The following is an 18,974-nucleotide window of genomic DNA, read 5'->3' on the forward strand; positions in this document are numbered from 1 at the left end:
TGCTTTGCTGTCCCACAGTTCTTTTAGAGATTTGTCAAATTCTTCTTGCAGAATGTGATCTCCCTTGCCATCTTCATCTACTTGCTCTTCTCTTCCTATTACTTCCTCCGAAAGAGGTGTTCCGGCATACAACGCCTGAATGTGTTCTTTCAATCTCTTCTCCATGTTTTCACCAAACAGCATTTTCTACTCTTTGTTTTCTATTGTATCTGAGAGTGTTGGTTTCCATTTGTAAAAAAAATTTATTTGCTATTCTGTAGGCTAAATCAGTTCTTCCGATTTACATATTTTTTCACTTCCATGCACATTTCCTAAAGAAAATTTTCTTTTCCTTTCCTAGCTTTTCTATTCATCAAATTCCTTAGTCTTCTGTGTTCAGCATTTCCTTGTTCATCAGTTGCGTTTTTATACAATGTTCTGTTTTCTATAAGTTCAATTATATATATATATATATATATATATATATAATTTGATCCCAGTCTTCATTTTCTCCACCATGTGGAAAATTTTTAGCTACTTTCTCTGTTTCGTGAGCATAGCGCTTTGCCAGTCCCTCGATTTTCAGTTTTTCTAGTTCCCATTTAAGTCTTACTCTCTTCTTCCTCAGATATTTGAATCTGAGTGAACTTTTCATCAGGACCAGGTTAAGATCACTGCCTGTGTTTGCAGATGGTTATGTTCTGCAATCTTTTACCCGGTTCCTAAAACGTGCGTTTACTAGAATGTAATCAATCTGCTGTCTCCTCAGGTCTTCACGGGCCTTCCAGTTGTATCTTCTTCGTTTTTGATGTTGGAAAAGTGTATTTGCAACAACTAATTGGTCCCTCGAGCAGAACTCGATTATTCGATCTCCTCTTTCATTTCTTCTTTCAAGTCCATGTTTGCCAACAATTCCTTCTTTCAGTTCTTCACACACAATCGCATTTCAGTCGCCCCCGACAATCAGGTTCTCACCTCCCTTATCATTTCTCATCGCGTTGTTTACTTCTTCGTTTATGTCGTCAACGACTGCATCACCTTCTTTGGATTTTGCCTTGCATACTTGTATTAACATAGTGTCCTTTGGTTTAGTATCAAGTTTGACTAGTCTTAATCGAGAGCTTTATTGCACATATCCCTTGACACGTGAGCCATAATTTTTCCTCAAAACTACTCGAACTCCTCCCATTCCTGGTCTATATTGGTCAGTTCCGGCGTGAACGGTTCTGTATTCTTCATACTAGAAATTACCTCGTTGGGGCCATCTCATCTACGATATGCCTAGGATATAGATTTACATTATTTCCATTTCCTGTTTTAAGTTTTCTAGTTTGCTAAACTGAAGCCATGTTCTCACACTCCACGTTTCTATTTTAAAATTAGGATTCTTTTGCTTCACCTTCTCTATATCTTTTGCAGTCTCCACCTAGAGATCCGATTGGGGGGTTGTGACGTCCCTTCCCTCCTTCTTCACTCGCCGGGAGGAGGCGCGACTCGTAACGATGTTCGTCCCCATCGGTATGACGTGGAACAGCAGCTGCAACTCTCGTAAGAACACAACTCCCCGCCTGGTTTAGAAATATTTTGTTATCTGTCCGCAACAGTCTTCTCAGCTTGTGCGAACTGGTAAACTGCAATTGTTTATTTTTATTTTTATGCCCGGTTAGTCCCGTGATGAAATAAAATCTTGATTTTTGATTTCTTCATTACGGTCGTTTTTCACATCATACATAGCGAGGACGAAATTTTGCTTTCTGTTATTCCGTTGCTAAGCCGTTACTACGTCAAGATATTAAAAACGGTCCGACGTAACTCCAGAGGTAACTTACGTTGCAGCAAATGTTTTTTTTTAATACGCAGTAATACTGGTTTAAACTAATCACTTTCCACTGTCCATTATTCATGTACTCACTTAGTCACTTAAAATGCTTAAAGAGTCAATCAACTTGCATTAATACACATTGTATTGTCCGTTTAATGAGTTAGGTGGCACGTGAAATTTATCTTTTGACTCAGATTTCATTGTTCTTTCTGTAATTAATAGTTTGCCCCTATAACACACGCACACTGATATAACATTCAAGTTTAACTTCTGTTCAGTTCAGTAATCGTGACGGCGACGACAACTTTTGACTAATCGGCGTACTTGTCTTTCTTCGTGTCTTCGTTTTATTGTGTCCTACTAAAGACCACGCATTGTTGTTCTGTCGTTGATCCACTGATCTCAAGGTTTGTAACTGTTCATCAGTACGAAGGCTAAGTCCGATAAACCAATACTACTCAATTGAAGTCTAACACTCGTCTTACTACACCGTCGCGTTGAGAACGGTAAAGATTAACTTTCATCAGTCGAATGACTGAGCAATACTTCAGCCTCCATCACACCAATTATCAATTTTCCAAAACTGAAACAATCCAATAGCGTTTGCGTCCAGAGAACTATCACAAAAGTACTCTAGAGCGACTGAAGAAGAACTAATTAACTGAACATTTCCATATCCGAGTTGCATTGTAGTCGCATTGAATTTCCTTTTCGATGCAGCTACAACTCTCTGCCATGATAAATGTTATCTTTGACTGAATTACTTTCTTGGATTTAACCTTCGTTCATATGATTTTGAATTTATTCTATAGATATTTGATAAGGAATCTATGATAATCCTTTCCTTTTATCTCCCCTTTTTGTATGCTATTCTCAGTATTTGAATGATACAGGTGTTACCAGTGCAGATTTTACCATCAATAGTTGCCGCCACTGTCAAGATGACTCACTTCGCTACTTTAAGTTTCCACAAAGTTTGTTAATTGGGGTTTCCTGTCCTTGGGGCGTTACAGGGACTATTTTATCTCCGGAAAATTTTACAGAAGATACTGGCGTGGTTTACTGGGTGTTTGGGATAACCATAGTTCTTTTATGTGGTGGTTTCCCGTTGCCTTCCACATCCTATGAAGTTGATTATCAAGTGGTTCTCTTGCCTTTGCCAATTATTTCTCATTTCCAGGGCTAGAGGGTGCTCTGACCACCAAATGCTGGAGTGATGACTTATCCCGCTCATCCCTCGGTCCCTGTTTACGTTAGCCATCACATGAAGTGACGTTGCCCACTGTTTACCGCCTAGTGATGTAGATCAGGAGTTTCACTTCATCGAATCTAGGCATTTACTAAATCCCTCCAGTAAAATATTTTGTCAAAATTAGGCAGACTCTTAAGAAAACGTCATGTCAAAGTAATCTTTCACCCACCTACAAAGACTTCTGCTCTTCTCGGTTCGGTGAAGGACGATCTGGGATTGTGGGAGGCTAGAATCTACTGAATACCTGGTTAGTGTGGTAAACCTACATTGGTCAGACTACACGCACAGTGCGTGAAAGATGCGTTGAATATGATCACCACACTCGCCTAAGTCAGCCATATTGGAGTATTGTATCTTCATGAGACATTCCATGTATTACTCTGCCGAAGAAATCTTGTCCTCGACATCTTTCTGCGATTCAGTTATTGAGGAATCAGTGGAAATACGTTCAGCGCAAAATCTTATTATTTGAGATGATGGCTTTCAACTGGATACGGCGAGGGACCTTATGACTTCTTTAATTTCTTGAGAAACAAACCATTTGATGGACAATGACACGTCTAGTGACATTTAATGCAATTAATTTTGGCGTCTGAATTTTAACTCCGTGGGACCGCATTCCGACAGAGACGGTACATGCAGTATTTCATTACGGTTGCGCCTTCGCGCCACAAATGGAGCAGTATTCGAAGAGAAGCGTAACTCGACAGAGATCGCTCATGTAGCGATTGGCTTTCCACATGCATCTTCGTACCTATTTTCGGTGTAAAGGCAGCGACTAAACTAGCGACCTCCAGTATAAAAGTCTCACCTGAAAACGACTGAATAGTTGTCAGCCGAAATATCGTTGCAGGAAGTCGAAATATATCGTGACAGAAAGTATACGTTTTACGGCTGCAATCCCGAAATTTCATAGAATACTCTTCACGCCGGACTTATTTTAACACTGACAAAGAAAATATCAGCTGAACACCTCACAAAATCAGTTAAAAAATACAAGAGTGTATACGTACCCGTGGGGGTTATACCTCATACTGACCTCGGTGATGTTTACTAGCTCTGATTGGAATTAACGTTTAAATAGTTAATACGCACTATGTGACGAAAATCTCCGCATCATTTGAGAAATATAGACCTGAATCTACACGAAGTAAAGTTTTCCACGTCCGTTAGCGTACCTTTGAATGAAAGTATGAAGGTACAATATAACTTAGATAGAAGAAACTGTTTATGACACAGTATGGACAGGAATAAATACATGACATACGTAATACTAGCGAATAAAGAAGAGCCAGTTATGTAAGCATTGAAAGCGTTCAGTAGCGAATCAGGAAAATAAATAATCAATACTGCAAACGATACAATTCCCGTTTATTCATTCCTGATGTGTGGAGACCTTCTTACTCCAGAGAAAGGTGCTTTCGTACAATTCTACTTCTGGTTTCCCAGATTTTACAATCACATTACAATGGTTGATGTAAGCGTTAAATGTCATTCATTTCATATTATCCCTTCAAAATTATTCTACACCTGATTCAATCATCCATATGAACATGGCTTATTCCCTGTGAGCAGTTACTCTAAAAATAATTCTGCTCAAAATGACTCTAATCACTATGGGACTTAACATCTGAGGTCATCAGTTCCCTAGAACTTAGAACTACTTAAACCTACCTAACCTAAGGACAACACACACATCCATGCCTGAAGCAGATTCGAAACTGGGGCCGTTGCAGCACCGCGGTTCAGGACTGAAGCGCCCAGAACCGCTCGGCCACAGCTGCCGGCAAGAATTCTGCAGCCAACTGGAACTCAAGTGCAACTCAAAAAGTAGGCGTAGTATAAAAGTAATGTTAGCACATTCTAACGCCGTAGTAGGAAAGGAAGAGTCTTACAGACGAATCACTGGTAATTTCTGCTTGCACGAGGAAAGATCAAATAATGGGATTCGACCTATAAACTCTGGAATCACACTTGACCTTGCGCTAAGCCTCACAAAATTTCCGTACAAGTGATTCATTTAGGGACATGATATCACCAGACTGAGATGCAGTGAATCAGATTGACTGTGAAGTCATCTAGAAAAGATTCAAGGCATTATAAAGTTGTTAGAACCTTTAGGAGTGCGAGTTCCGACACAGACCATACTTGATAATAACATCAAGAATAAAAATAAACTGCAAGGGAAACTAAGTACATTTGTTGTTGTTGTGGTCTTCAGTCCTGAGACTGGTTTGATGCAGCTCTCCATGCTACTCTATCCTGTGCAAGCTTCTTCATCTCCCAATACTTACTGCAACCTAAATCCCTCTGAATCTGCTTAGAGTATTCATCTCTTGGTCTCCCTCTACAATTTTTACCCTCCACGAGCCTTCCAATAGTAAATTGGTGATCCCTTGATGCCTCACAACATGTCCTACCAACCGATCCCTCCTTCTAGTCAAGTTGTGCCACAAACTTCTCCTCTCCACAATCCTCTCCAATACCTCCTCGTTACTTATGTGATCTACCCATCTAATCTTCAGCATTCTTCTGTAGCACCTCATTTCGAAAGCTTCTATTCTCTGCTTGTCCAAACTATTTATAGTCCATGTTTCACTTCCATAGATGGGTAAACTCCATACAAATACTTTCAGAAACGACTTCCTGACACTTAAATCTATACTCGATGTTAACAAATTTCTCTTCTTCAGAAACGCTTTCCTTGCAAATTGCCAGTCTACATTTTATATCCTCTCTACTTCGACCATCATCAGTTATTTTGCTCCCCAAATAGCAAAACTCCTTTACTACTTTAAGCGTCTCATTTCCTAATCTAATTCCCTCAGGATCACCCGACTTAATTCGACTACATTTCATTACCCTCGTTTTGCTTTTGTTGATGTTCATCTTATATCCTCCTTTCAAGACACTGTCCATTCCGTTCAATTGCTCTTCCAAATCCTTTACTGTCTCTGACAGAATTACAATGTCATCAACGCACCTTAAAGTTTTTATTTCTTCTCCATGGATTTTAATACTGACTCCGAAATTTTCTTTAGTTGCCTAACTGCTTGCTGAATATACAGATTAAACAACATCGGGGAGAGGCTACAACCCTGTCTCACTCCCTTCCCAACGACTGCTTCCCTTCCATGCCCCTCGACTCTTATAACTGCCATCTGGTTTCTGTACAAATTGTATATATCCTTCCACTGCCTGTATTTTATCCCTGCCACGTTCAAAATTTTAAAGAGAGTATTCCAGTCAACATTGTCAAAATCTTTCTCTAAGTCTACAAATGCTAGAAACGTAGGTTTACCTTTCCTTAATCTTTCTTTTAAGATAAGTCGTGAAGTCAGTATTGCCTCACGTGTTCCAACATTTCTACGGAATCCAAACTGATCTTCCGCGAGGTCGGCTTCTGCCAGTTTTTCCATTCGTCTGTAAAGAATTTGCGTTAGTATTTTGCAGGTGTGACTTATTAAACTGATAGTTCGGTAATTTTCACATCTGTCAACACCTGCTTTCTTTGGGATTGGAATTATTGTATTCTTCTTGAAGCCTGAGAATATTTCGCCTGTCTCATACATCTTGCTCACCAGATGGTAGAGTTGTGTCAGGGTGGAAACTGATAGACCCAACACAGGAAATCTAACGGAAGCAAATATGTAACAACACAAAAAAAAGAATGGAAAGTAACCGAACAAAAGTGGACTGGTCCACTGGGAACAGCAAGAGGTGGAAAGAAGATGGAGACACCTAAAGAAACATGTTCAAGAAGTAGCTTCCAAAGTTACAGAAAAACGAATCTGACCTAACAAAATCCTGTTTAACATAAAGTGTCAAGAGAAAGTGTTGGAGAGAAGAAAAGCAGGGAAATCATGGATTTAAAAAATGAGTAATGTTACTCTGAAGTAAAGATATTATAAAATAAGACAGGAAACACAACACATTGCCAGCTAACATCCCAAAGACGTTCGTTCTCTCATGTTTTTCCTCTTCGTCGAAATGTCTTGGCTCAAACGCGCCTATTGGTTGAACCGCATGTGTGGCATTACACGGCCTAAATTAGACACTTCTTAGCCTTTGGTTAAATTGTCTGGCTGACGGAAAATTTGCGAAAAACAAAGTTAATATATCATATAATTACAGTAATATTAATATCGGAAACTATATTACCGACCCATAAATAATGTACGCCATACAGCTGCGATTTGGTTAGAATAATGTTTATTCAGAAAGCAAACTAAATGCGGAAGTGGCTATATTTAAAGTTAATGTTACAATCGAGCGCATATCCATTTGACACAGTTCAATCATTCACAGACTCATCGCGAAATGCAAGTTCGATACTCCACCTCGTCATTTACACGAAAAGTGAGAGTTCACACCAGGCGCGCGGCTGCTCACCATTCAGAGAGTAAGTACCGCGATGCCACACAGCGCGAAATTTTCTAAGTCGCTTCATTTCCTAGCTGCCTAAAGACCGACTGTCCGCTTTCGTGTCTCAGTCCGAGCTGTACCTTTTGGTGTCTCCAGCCAAACTGTGCCCTTTGGTGTGTAGACCAGAACTGTTCCTCTGCACGTCCTCGGCCACGTTTCCCGCACACCGAACATCTTCGCTCAACTGACTAGTGCAGTTCCCTCTCCTGAAGCCGTCCATCTGATTGGCTACGGTTTATTCTACTTTTTTTTTTACATTTCAACATATTTAAATCATCAAAGCTTGACCACTTTCACGTTCTAAATAAAGAAACAATAATATCCATTACTTAACAAACGTTAAATTCTTTTACATAAAACCGATACAATTTCTTTCTTAGCTTTGAATGCCACGGCCAGTAGCCTTGCACCAATGTGCTTTCTGATAAATAAATAAAGAACAAAAGTAAGTATTATGCACTATAATGCAAATATTCTATTACCTAATCATTCAATAAGGTGCCATCATTCAATGTGTTTTGTGTGGAGGAAGCGATGATCTGATGCTTAACTGAAATACAGATTATTTAAATTTACTATATCTTTTAAACAAATAAAGTTGCAGAGCTGATCTTTACAACATTTGTCATTCTAATGATGCACTTCTATATGAAATGTCGATAGCTAAGTTTGACCAAAGCGTTCAGATTTTAGCATTCAAGTCTTTGTTGCAAAACAAGTTAACTTTACTGTAACTGTAAGCCCTAAACTAATATAGATATGATCAATATACAAGTTTAATTGGGATCTCCATGTAAATTAATGGATGATGGTAGATTTAAATTACTGTGGCTTGATTCCCTGCACTACTACAGAATTAAATAGTTTTCGTAAATGTTTCCCTTTTGGGCCGATCTTAGGTCCGCCATATTTAACACTGCCACGTCTCCATGGCCACAAACGGCTTCTACTGGGTTTCCCTATGACATCGGTTCTCGTCTGTCTCACCCGCAAACTACAACGCTTAAGCCTCAATAGACAATAGACGTCTGTGAGTTTCCCTATCTCATGGTGAATCTGTGCCCTTTGTAGCATCCGGTCCTGGACGACAGGATTCGTTTCACAATTTCTGAAGGCTGACTCTTTCAGCCATATACTGAAATGAGAGCGAAATGCTCGTTACCTCACAACACGCTAAGACAAGAGGAATAATACGATAATGGAAGCAGAGGATAACTTCAAGCATTAAAAGGGTAGGTGGGTGTATTAATATATGTAAAAAAGTATTTTGGTACATTCACTAAAAGGGAACACATTGTGAAGGACCAGCACTGGAAAGTGCTGACCAACAAGAATGACACTGAAATATATCGAAAATATGCTTTTCACGAATACTCAACAGAAATAATCACAGTCTTACTGTAAAGCTAAAGAACGCGATACAGTTGATGTACAAGTAACCACCGCACCAGTAAGTGAGATACAGCAAGCAATGAAGAAATTAAAGAGAAACTAGGCTTGAGCTGAGAACCAGGTATACGCTGAACTGTTAAAAATGGTGGACCTCAAATGAATTTAGAACCAGTCTTTAATAGAAAATATTAAGACAGAAATTATACTCGCAGACTGGAAAACCGCAATCGTGTATCACATTTAAGGAGGAATATACCATTGTGATCATAGCAAAGGAATTCCCTTACGTCATAAAATCCTATGGATTTGCTTATAAAACGGACTGGTCCCCATAATCGAAGACGTAACTGGGGCTAATAATGCGGTTTCCGTAGAAATAGTTCCACATTAGAACATTTGTTCATTCTAAGAGATATAACTGCGAAGCCTGGGAATTTAGTGTAAATGTCCACAAATTATTTCTATATTTTTTTAAGAGACCAATGATAGCAAACACCGGCGGGTGTTCCTGTATGTAATGCGTGAATTTGAAATGCTCCCAAAGTTAATCAGATCAGTTAGAATGGGTGTAGACGAAATTGTATATCATGTAAAGGTACTTGCAAGAGAAACTGAAAATTTTAAGGTTTACTCTGAACTGTGAGAAGAGGACGCCATTTCACGTTGGTTTTTTTTTTTTTTTTTTTTTTTTTTGTTTAACACTGCGTTAGAGAAGATCGATAGAGAATTTATTAAAACTAATCCACAGGTGATTCAGCTGCAGAGTACCAGATTGGCCTATGCAAATGCTGTAGCAGTAATGAGTGGTTCCAACACGGAATCATTCATAACGATGCAAAATTATTACAAAATCTCTGAGACAACTGGATTAGTTGTAAAAGAAGAAAAGACAAAATATTTGGCCATAACTAGGAAAATCGGTGGATATGTGCCTTTGCCTGTAGATGGATTCTATTTCCCGATCATTTCGTTGGGAAGTCCTTTTAGGAACAATAATACAAAGGATGTAGAAACGGATTTCCAACTAGCACCTGCGACGACAGCAAAAAATCGATGTTATGGAAATAACATGGAATGGAGGATAAGTAGTAATGAACAAATAGGAGAGCTGTACAAATACCGTAACATTGTGGTGAAGGAGAAAATTTTGAGCAGGACTGGCCATATAGCACGAACGGCAGAGGATGTATTACCTAGACTAGCATTCTGCAGGAGAATAGATGGAACGATATGAACAGGAAGATCGAGAACAATGTGTCGAGATAACATCGAGGAGAACACAGCAAGGATGAACAACATTATCAAATGGACAAACAGTGCTCTCGATAGAAAGAAACTGAAGAGATTCACAGAGCAAACGTATCGTCGATCAAGCTCTTCCCATGTGTAAAGTAAGAAAAAGTAAAAGTAAGTGCTTTGAGGTACAGGAAATGGTATTTTCATGTTTCATGGAAAAATTTATCATGAAGGGATATGACGTGAGTGACTTGAAGTATACCACGAATGTCATGTCCTGATATACATAGAATGTAACTTGAACATAACCTTACGTTTTGAAAGCCCTTTCCCCTTTTAAAATATGACTTCCTGTAGAATAAAAAAATTGCGACTTAAAAAATCATGAATTCTTATCCAGAAACAGTCACATCCGATACTGTAGCAAAGACTGTTTCAGTTCGTTATTACACATGATTTTACTACACACAGTTGAGTAACAGCTTTCTGTGATTGGTCTTTAAATCCACTGAACTGAACTCAGTCAGATTAGTAGTGAAGCAATTGCCACAGTTTTGACACTGATTAGAGAACTATAGTGCCTAAAACTAGAAGGCTTCGGACTTTGAAATCTATACAAAATAAAATAACATTGAACACAGTTGACTGAAGACAAAATACACTGTTGAGCACAGAAAATTCAACTCCGGGAAATAGGCTGGATATAACGAAACTTTATGTATTGTGAATACACAGTGTAGAAGGAAGTATACAAGACTCATTTTGTAGGTGATTTCGGGTACAGATGGTGAGAATTTTAGTACACAGAGTAGTCACCTGTTTGGGCGACAAGAGCTTTAGCCCACCTGTCATCGAGTCGAACTCATGTTGAATGATAGATTCAGGTACATCAGTCCATGCTACTTCAGCCCTATGACAGAGGTGACCACTCGCATTCTATGACCATGTAACCGTCATGTATCTCGAGCTGAAGCTTACGTTCATATTTGCTTACATTTAAATTTATTTTTGGATAGGTTCTGACTTGCGCAAACGCAATTATTTATTATTTTGTAGCCAGATATGTTTCGCTGAAATTATTGCATCATCAGCGGCATTTCTATTTTATTTCCATTAAGTAACAGGAAAATTGCTTTATACCATCTACACACATAGAATTTCAGTTTTCAAGAAAAGTAATCACAAACTGGGAAAAAAGACTCGAGTTTTAGTTATGGCTTTATACCATGTCCTGTGGTTTTTGTGACTGTCTCTATCTTGTTTTATAGTTACTGTTTCACACAGTATGCCGTCTGCACCCATACAGAACTTAATGTAAAAAAAAAATTACATCGAAAATATTTCGAGTGGTAATGTTAGATTAGATTGGTTAACATTATTGTTTTCCACATAAAAAATTGTGTGTGTACGTGTGTGTGTGTGTGTGTGTGTGTGTGTTTGTGTGTGTGTGTGTGTGTGTGTGTGCATAAGTATGTAATTGTATATATATATATGCAATTTGTATCCCCTTACTTCTTCAAGTTTCTCCATTATCTTCTCTGTATCTTGCGAACAGCGACACGAAAAAGTGCAGTTTTACAGTTGATACGAATAATTTTTTCTACACTGCGTTTTCCTTAGTTGCAGATGAAAAACTGTGAAAGTAAAACTGTTACAAAGCAAAATAAGGAAAGCCACAGAAAACACAACTAATATTAACAAATTAAGAAAAATTGTCATTTATTTTCCCGTCTCAGTTGCACGTGTTTTACCTAGATTACATATTTCGATCACTTTCGGTCATCTTCAAATCTAAAAGTAAAACTAAATATGTACCATCTCAAATATTACAACGAGTCGAAAGACAAGAATTGTACATAAATGTAGAATTCACTTAAGTAGCGGCGTCAGCGACCAGTTTTCCGTACGCAGAACAACGTATCTGATTACTGTGATCAGTGTTTTAAATAGGTACATATTTGTGGTAGGGGTGGAGGGACAAACAGGAAATAGAGTGACGCTTATTGGGGGAGGAAAAGCATGCAGGGATGGTGACCATTATTGTGAGTTTAACAATGAAGATCGTGCTAAACAAGATACTCTGATACGTGGTTGTGAGCAGACAATATGGGCTGCTGACGCAACTACATAGGTAAAATCTATTTTATGTACAGTTCTTTCCCGTTTATTGTAAAATATTAAATGGTATATAACTAGATTTACTTAGTTTTAGATTTGAAGATGGTCCAGAGTCATCGCAACATATAATCTAACTAAAAAATTTGTAACTAAAGCGGAACAGTCAATGAAAATTATCTTCATTATTTAAACAGTTCTCGAATCTCACAGGACGATTATATGTACTACACCGACAAAGTTTATTTAAGACACTTGGCTTAGTTTCAAATTTGTTATCTCTTCTTAAAAATTGAAATTCTGTATCTATTCCCTGTCGATTAATAGAAAGATTGCATGGGGGCTTAATTAAATGAAATGCAGATAATTTTCGTAGCTGTATGTCCGGTTACGAAGTCTCGTAATCGGTTGGCCCTGAGTAGTATTAGTACGCAATGTGACTACATAGAGTAACAATAAGGAATGAAAGGAAATTTCCGTTAACACAATTGATTAATTAAGTCCCCAGAAACTATAAAAGCTACGAAACAACACAGCCCAATTGTAACTGTTCTGTATGTGGAAGTGTGATTCAACGTACACTTCTGGCACGATTCTTCCTCTATACGACAAGATATTTTAATCACCATTTACAATGAAGTAATTAAAAAACCAGAAATACTATAATTGCATATAGAAACCAGAATTACAGTCTAATACATGAACAAAAGCCAGATGCTTCGTTGACTGAACCTGTGACAAAGAGGCATTGTTACTTAGGAAATTTGAAATAAAAAAATTTTTGTTACCTTCATATATATAGACGAAAAATACACTGATCATTGCATCATCCCCACTCAAACACCATATGCTGTTTCGTCCAACAGAACAACTGCACACGACATGCTCACAACTAGTACTGCTATCGACATCCTCTCAATAAGCACTGCCCATGGCAACCTCTGAACCACTACTGCCCCAGAGGAGGTGGCTGAATAATACTCTTTGGCGCAATCTCTGGCGCTGTGACTCAGTGTAGCCACCTTCCATATGCCCCTCCCCCACGGGCTAGAATTTGATGGTATTTTTACCAGCATTGATGGTGAAAATACCGCCAAATTCGACCGAAAAATACAGAGAAAAATAAAAGATAATATTGATAAGTAAATATCACATAACTAAATAAATATTGGCTTTGCACTGACCCTTCAATAACCTAATATATAAAATGCCATAAGGAAAACAAATGCCTCCATACATGTAATTTTACATAATAGTTTACACAAGTATCATTCAATCAGTGACAGCAGCAATGACGAATAGGTGTAGGTAAGAGTCCTATAACATTTCATAAACAATAAATACACAAAAAATCTGTTTATACAAAAATTCACATAAAAACTTTTCAATAGTTCAATAAACAAGTAGCACTCAGCAATGTTGAACAGGTGCAGACACCAACAAGTGACATCATCTCAGTAGAAGCAGTTCCATCCGTGGCATCCAGCAATTTTGAACAAGTGCAGACACCAACAAGTGACATCATTTCAGTAGAAGCAGTTCCATCCGTGGCATCCAGCAATGTTGAACAGGTGCAGACACCAACAAGTGACATCATTTCAGTAGAAGCAGTTCCATCAGTGGCACCCAGAAATGTTGGACAGGTGCAGACACCAACAAGTGACATCATTTCAGTAGAAGCAGTTCCATCCGTGGCAAACAGCAATGTTGAACAGGTGCAGACACCAACAACTGACGTCATCAGTAGTAGCAGTTCCATCAGTGGCACCCAGCAATGTTGGACAGGTGCAGACACCAACAAGTGACATTATTTCAGTAGAAGCAGTTCCATCAGTGGCACGCAGAAACGTTGAACTGGTGCAGACAACAACAGTCCATAATATTCACTATCAGTAATCAGACAGTTCATCAGAGTTTATCAGCAGAAATTAAACATTCCAAGTGGCACCCATCATGTTGAGCAAGTGCTGGTAACAGTCCATAATATTCACTATCAATAATTAAACAGTTCATCAGAGCTCATTTGCAGGAATCAAACATTTCCAAGTGGCACCCACCAATGTTAATACGTGTAACACGAATGACTGTTTGAATGCACACACAATTGCTTTTACAAAATTATTATCAATTCTCTTACACTAAACATACAAATTATAATAAACACACAAATGATATCAGATAATTGTCATTTTAACTATTACCAATACACAAATATCAGTAAATCTATAATATTTGTGGGTGCCAGTGCAAGCCACAACAAACAAGTAAAATGATATTTAGGAGGTAGGTCGGTACCAATTACGAGTATTTGGGATTACGAAAGGAAAACACACGCAATTCTGTCAAAAATTTGATGTTCAACATGTGTATCAAGTAGTATTGGCAGCAGTGTATAACAGTCAATAATAGTTAGTCAACGTCATAGTCATCATGTCAAGACCAATGTTTGCCAAACCAAATAAAATGTACAGTTGCTGAACAACTGCCAGTGTGCCAAGATACGCAAAAACTTTCTCTTTCCAAAAAAAAGTATATACTGCTTACTGATTTAACAAAGAGTGTGTGTAGACAATCTTCCTTCCACTTGAGTGTTCTAGTCTGCCATCTTCATTCTCCTTGTTCCATATAAATCACAAAAAATATATATATGCTCCTCACTTACTTAACCTCTTATCTGCCAAAACTCCAATAATCATCAGCATCACATTATCTTAATACTTCAATAATACCTCTTACGTCAATACATATCATTTACCTTACCTCTTGTCCACCAAAGCTCCAATAATCATCAACTGCACACTATCTCAATACCTCAATAATACCTCTTCAATAAGTCGATGCATATAAACCGTATCGCCAATATCATTTCACTTCCATAACAACTCTTTCCTCTAGTCAGTCTCCTCGAAGAAGTACAGATAAAATCCTAGTGCAAACCTCAATTCATCATCCCATACAATCCAAAGACACAATGTCCACACACAACCTCTGTGTAATCCATCTGACCCAAATCTTCTACACATTATGAATTATAAAATACATTTTGGTTACCTTGTCTATCATTAAATAATAGAAATGCATACATGACCTCTAACAGCCTTTAGTTTGAATAACTTTCAGTGAGTAAGTACGAGTACAGAGTGTGAATGATCGTAATATTTCACAGTGTGTACACCATTTCAAGAATCATGGCAAAACAGATGCAAACATGTGGAGTATTTCTTGTGTCAAGTGTCACTTGCTATTTCAATCGCTCATGAAGAATGCAGTGTAATAACTGTCAATGGTCTAAACCTAGCATTGGTATGTCATGTCGTTAGCTTCCTTCCTATTAGCATAAATTTATACAGTTTCCATAAAACCTCCAACTCATGTGACTTCAATGACGTTTCTTGTACCAATGTCGTTCATAGAATTATAGCAGTTCATTTTCTTATCTTAAAATATAAGGCACTGACCGTAAGCAAAACATGCAATAGTAAGTAAATATACCAGTAGAGAACAGAATGTTAACAAGTGGATGTAGCACAATCCCTATAACGAGGCTCTGCCAAGCGAACAATCTATAATTAATACCATAGTGTGACCTAAGCTCCATGTTCGTAAACTGTATATCACCATTTCTATATACCAAATTACCATTTCTATATACAAAATTATAGAGTAGTTATGACAACAAAACAGAAATGTGTAAATATGCAATCCATACGCAAAGTAGCAAATATATATCTTACATAATAAACAGGTCATTAGCATCATATCAGCATAAGCAAATAAATGTGCATATGTATTCTTAATAAGTAAACATGAAGGCGCAAGCAGATAAATCACAAAGTATAACTTACATACATAAACATATCAGCACAAGTAATCAGGTGACAATTATAATTTAAATAAATAACCACAGCAGGCACATAATAAAAAAAAAATGTGACATCAGTGAAAAAGCAGTGCAGTAAAGCGATGGGTAATATACATAAGGAACAGCCCTGTTCATTAATCAATCACTGTCAAAATCAGTTAACACAAAGTATAAATCATGTAATCGCGAGCAGCAAATTACATCTAAAGTACTTACCTAAGCGGAAATATGTTACCTGAAAAATAAACTCAATTAATAGTTACCTTTTTAGTTTATTACTTTCTTCTTCGAAATTACACTCTTCCTGAAATTTCCTCGGTAGCAAGTCCTCTTAACGTCGGACACATACAGAATTTACCTGAAGTTTTTAAATATTTTATACAACTGTATCCTGAAAAAAACTGAGCGTTGATAACATTATTTATCAGGTCACTATAGCTTTATACTGAATTTAATCAGAGAAATTAGACTGCTGTAGGTACGCGTGACGTAGGAAGTAATTGTTTGCGGTCAACGACTACCTTGTGCGGCGCGCAGACTTGACTGTTGCTTTGGGTATGTGCCGCCGCCAGAACACGGCGCGGTATCCTTGTATTCTCTGTGTGTTTACGTTAGTTTCTCAAAAGTATGTCATTCCACAAAAATTTTAATGTTCTATATATGATATATTCCCTTAGAGCGCCGAGATTTAAGTTTTTCTACTTCGAAAGTGTTATAATGAATAATTTTGCGAACTCTATATGGACAGTTATAAAGCAGAAAAAATTTTCGACACAAGCCTTTTCCTTTGTGAGACAAACGGTGAGACTTAATTAACACCTTTTGACCAACTGACAACGGTTTTAAACTACCAGGACGTTTAGCTGATTTCTCTCTTCTAGCAGCCGCAGATGCAATATTTTGTAGAGCCAGGTTGACAACTTCAGAATGCCGCAGTTCCCATGAAGGCGGAAAAGGAACGATTTCAGAAATGCGATTTGTCGGTGCTTTATTTTTTAATATCAATATAGGCGGTAAAGAAGTTGAATCATTAGGAAGTTCATTCAGAATGTTTTGAAAAATATGAAGATACTTATCCCACGGTCTGTGATTCTGATCACAATGAAATCGACACAATTTATTGATTTCCTTCATCCATCTCTCTGAAGCGTTAGATTGAGAGTGAAAAAATTAAATGAAAATTGGTTTAAACCTACGACGCCGTAGAGTATGACGCCAAATTTTTGAGCGAAACTGTGATCCATTATCTGATATAACCTTATCAACTTGGCCCACTTCTTTAAGAAAATGTTTGATGAAAGCATTAGATACTGAACGAGCTGTTGATTTGCGTAAAGGTGTAAAACACATGTATTTTGATGTCAATCCCACTGCTACCAAAATGTACGCAAAACCATTAGTAGAACGAACCACTGGACCCAACAAATCGACTGCAGCCATCTCCTTTAATTTCGCTGGAATGATAGGAAACAACGGTGCTCTGTCTCTGTGAGAAATAGTTGGCGGCTTAGCTTTTTGACATAATTTGCATTTGGCAAGAACAGATCGAATACGTTTTTCCATATTACTGAAGTAGCAATTTTCTCATAATTTATGAAAGCATTTTCTGGGACCAAAGTGTGCATAAATAAAATGTGTATAACAAATCAATTTATTAACCCACTCATCAGGAATGCAAACTAACCAAACCGAGATGTCGACCGATTTTCGTTTAAAGAGAATATCATTGCGAACTAAATAATACTGTCTAATCGCTACGCTTTCCTTTCTCCTCCACCTCTCTTTAATGTCCTTCCAGATTGGATCCTTGTTTTGCTCCTCAGCGATGTCCTGAAGCGAAAACGAAATAAAATTTTCAAACGGAACACCTAGAATATACATCAAACAGTTACTGTTTTCTTTGCAGTCATTCTCAGCACTTTGTTTCAAACCCATAGGTGCACGTGATAAAGCATCAGCAATAATATTTGAAGAACCCTGTATGTAAACAACACTAAAATGAAATTCCTGTAGATACAGCGCCCATCTTGACAATCTTCCATGTGTTAATTTTGTTGACAAAAGAAATTCCAGAGCTCGATGAACGGTATAAACCTTAGTATGTCTGCCATATAAAAACACGCGAAATTTTGTGAAAGCCCAAACAACCGCCAAGGCTTCAAGTTCAGTAATCGAATAATTCTTTTCTGATTTAGAGAGAACACGACTGCCAAATGCAGTACTTTTCTGTACTACAACGCCGTTTTCTTCTATCTCTTGAAATAAGTGTGCACCTAGGCCTTTGTATGATGGGTCCAACGCCAAACAAAAATCTTTAGATAAATCCGGATGTGAAAGAAGTGGAGCAGCAGCTAAAGCATCACAAAGTTGTTCAAATTCTGATTGAGCTTCCTCATCCCAACACCAATTAGAATTGTTTCCAGATAGTTCACATAAACGAGGTGTGGCCAAATGGTCCAATCTAACAAAGCATCTAAGAAAATTACAGACACCAAGGAAACTACGAACATCACGTTTTGTGGTAGGAACAGCATAATTACGAATAGCATCTAGTTTCTCTGGATCAGGAAGAATACCATCTGTAGAAATAATATAATGCCAACTCTTGCAAAAATACGTAATAATGAATCCAAAATTTTGTTGTGCTCACTCCAAGAACGTTTAGCAATAAGAATATCAACAACATATGAAGTAATATTGTTACGAAGATAAACAGGTAAAATTTTGTTTAAACTACGAATAAATGCTGCTGAAGATACAGTAAGTCCAAACGGTAATTTCCAAAATCACTTTTGGGTAAAATAGTCACATCCGGTTATTCTTTACCGACTCTCTAGATAGATTGATAGTTGAAGAGTTGTTTTGATAGATACAAAGAATAGTAAGGGAGT

This window comes from Schistocerca piceifrons, chromosome 6 (assembly GCF_021461385.2).
Source record: "Schistocerca piceifrons isolate TAMUIC-IGC-003096 chromosome 6, iqSchPice1.1, whole genome shotgun sequence".
Classification (NCBI taxonomy): domain Eukaryota; kingdom Metazoa; phylum Arthropoda; class Insecta; order Orthoptera; family Acrididae; genus Schistocerca; species Schistocerca piceifrons.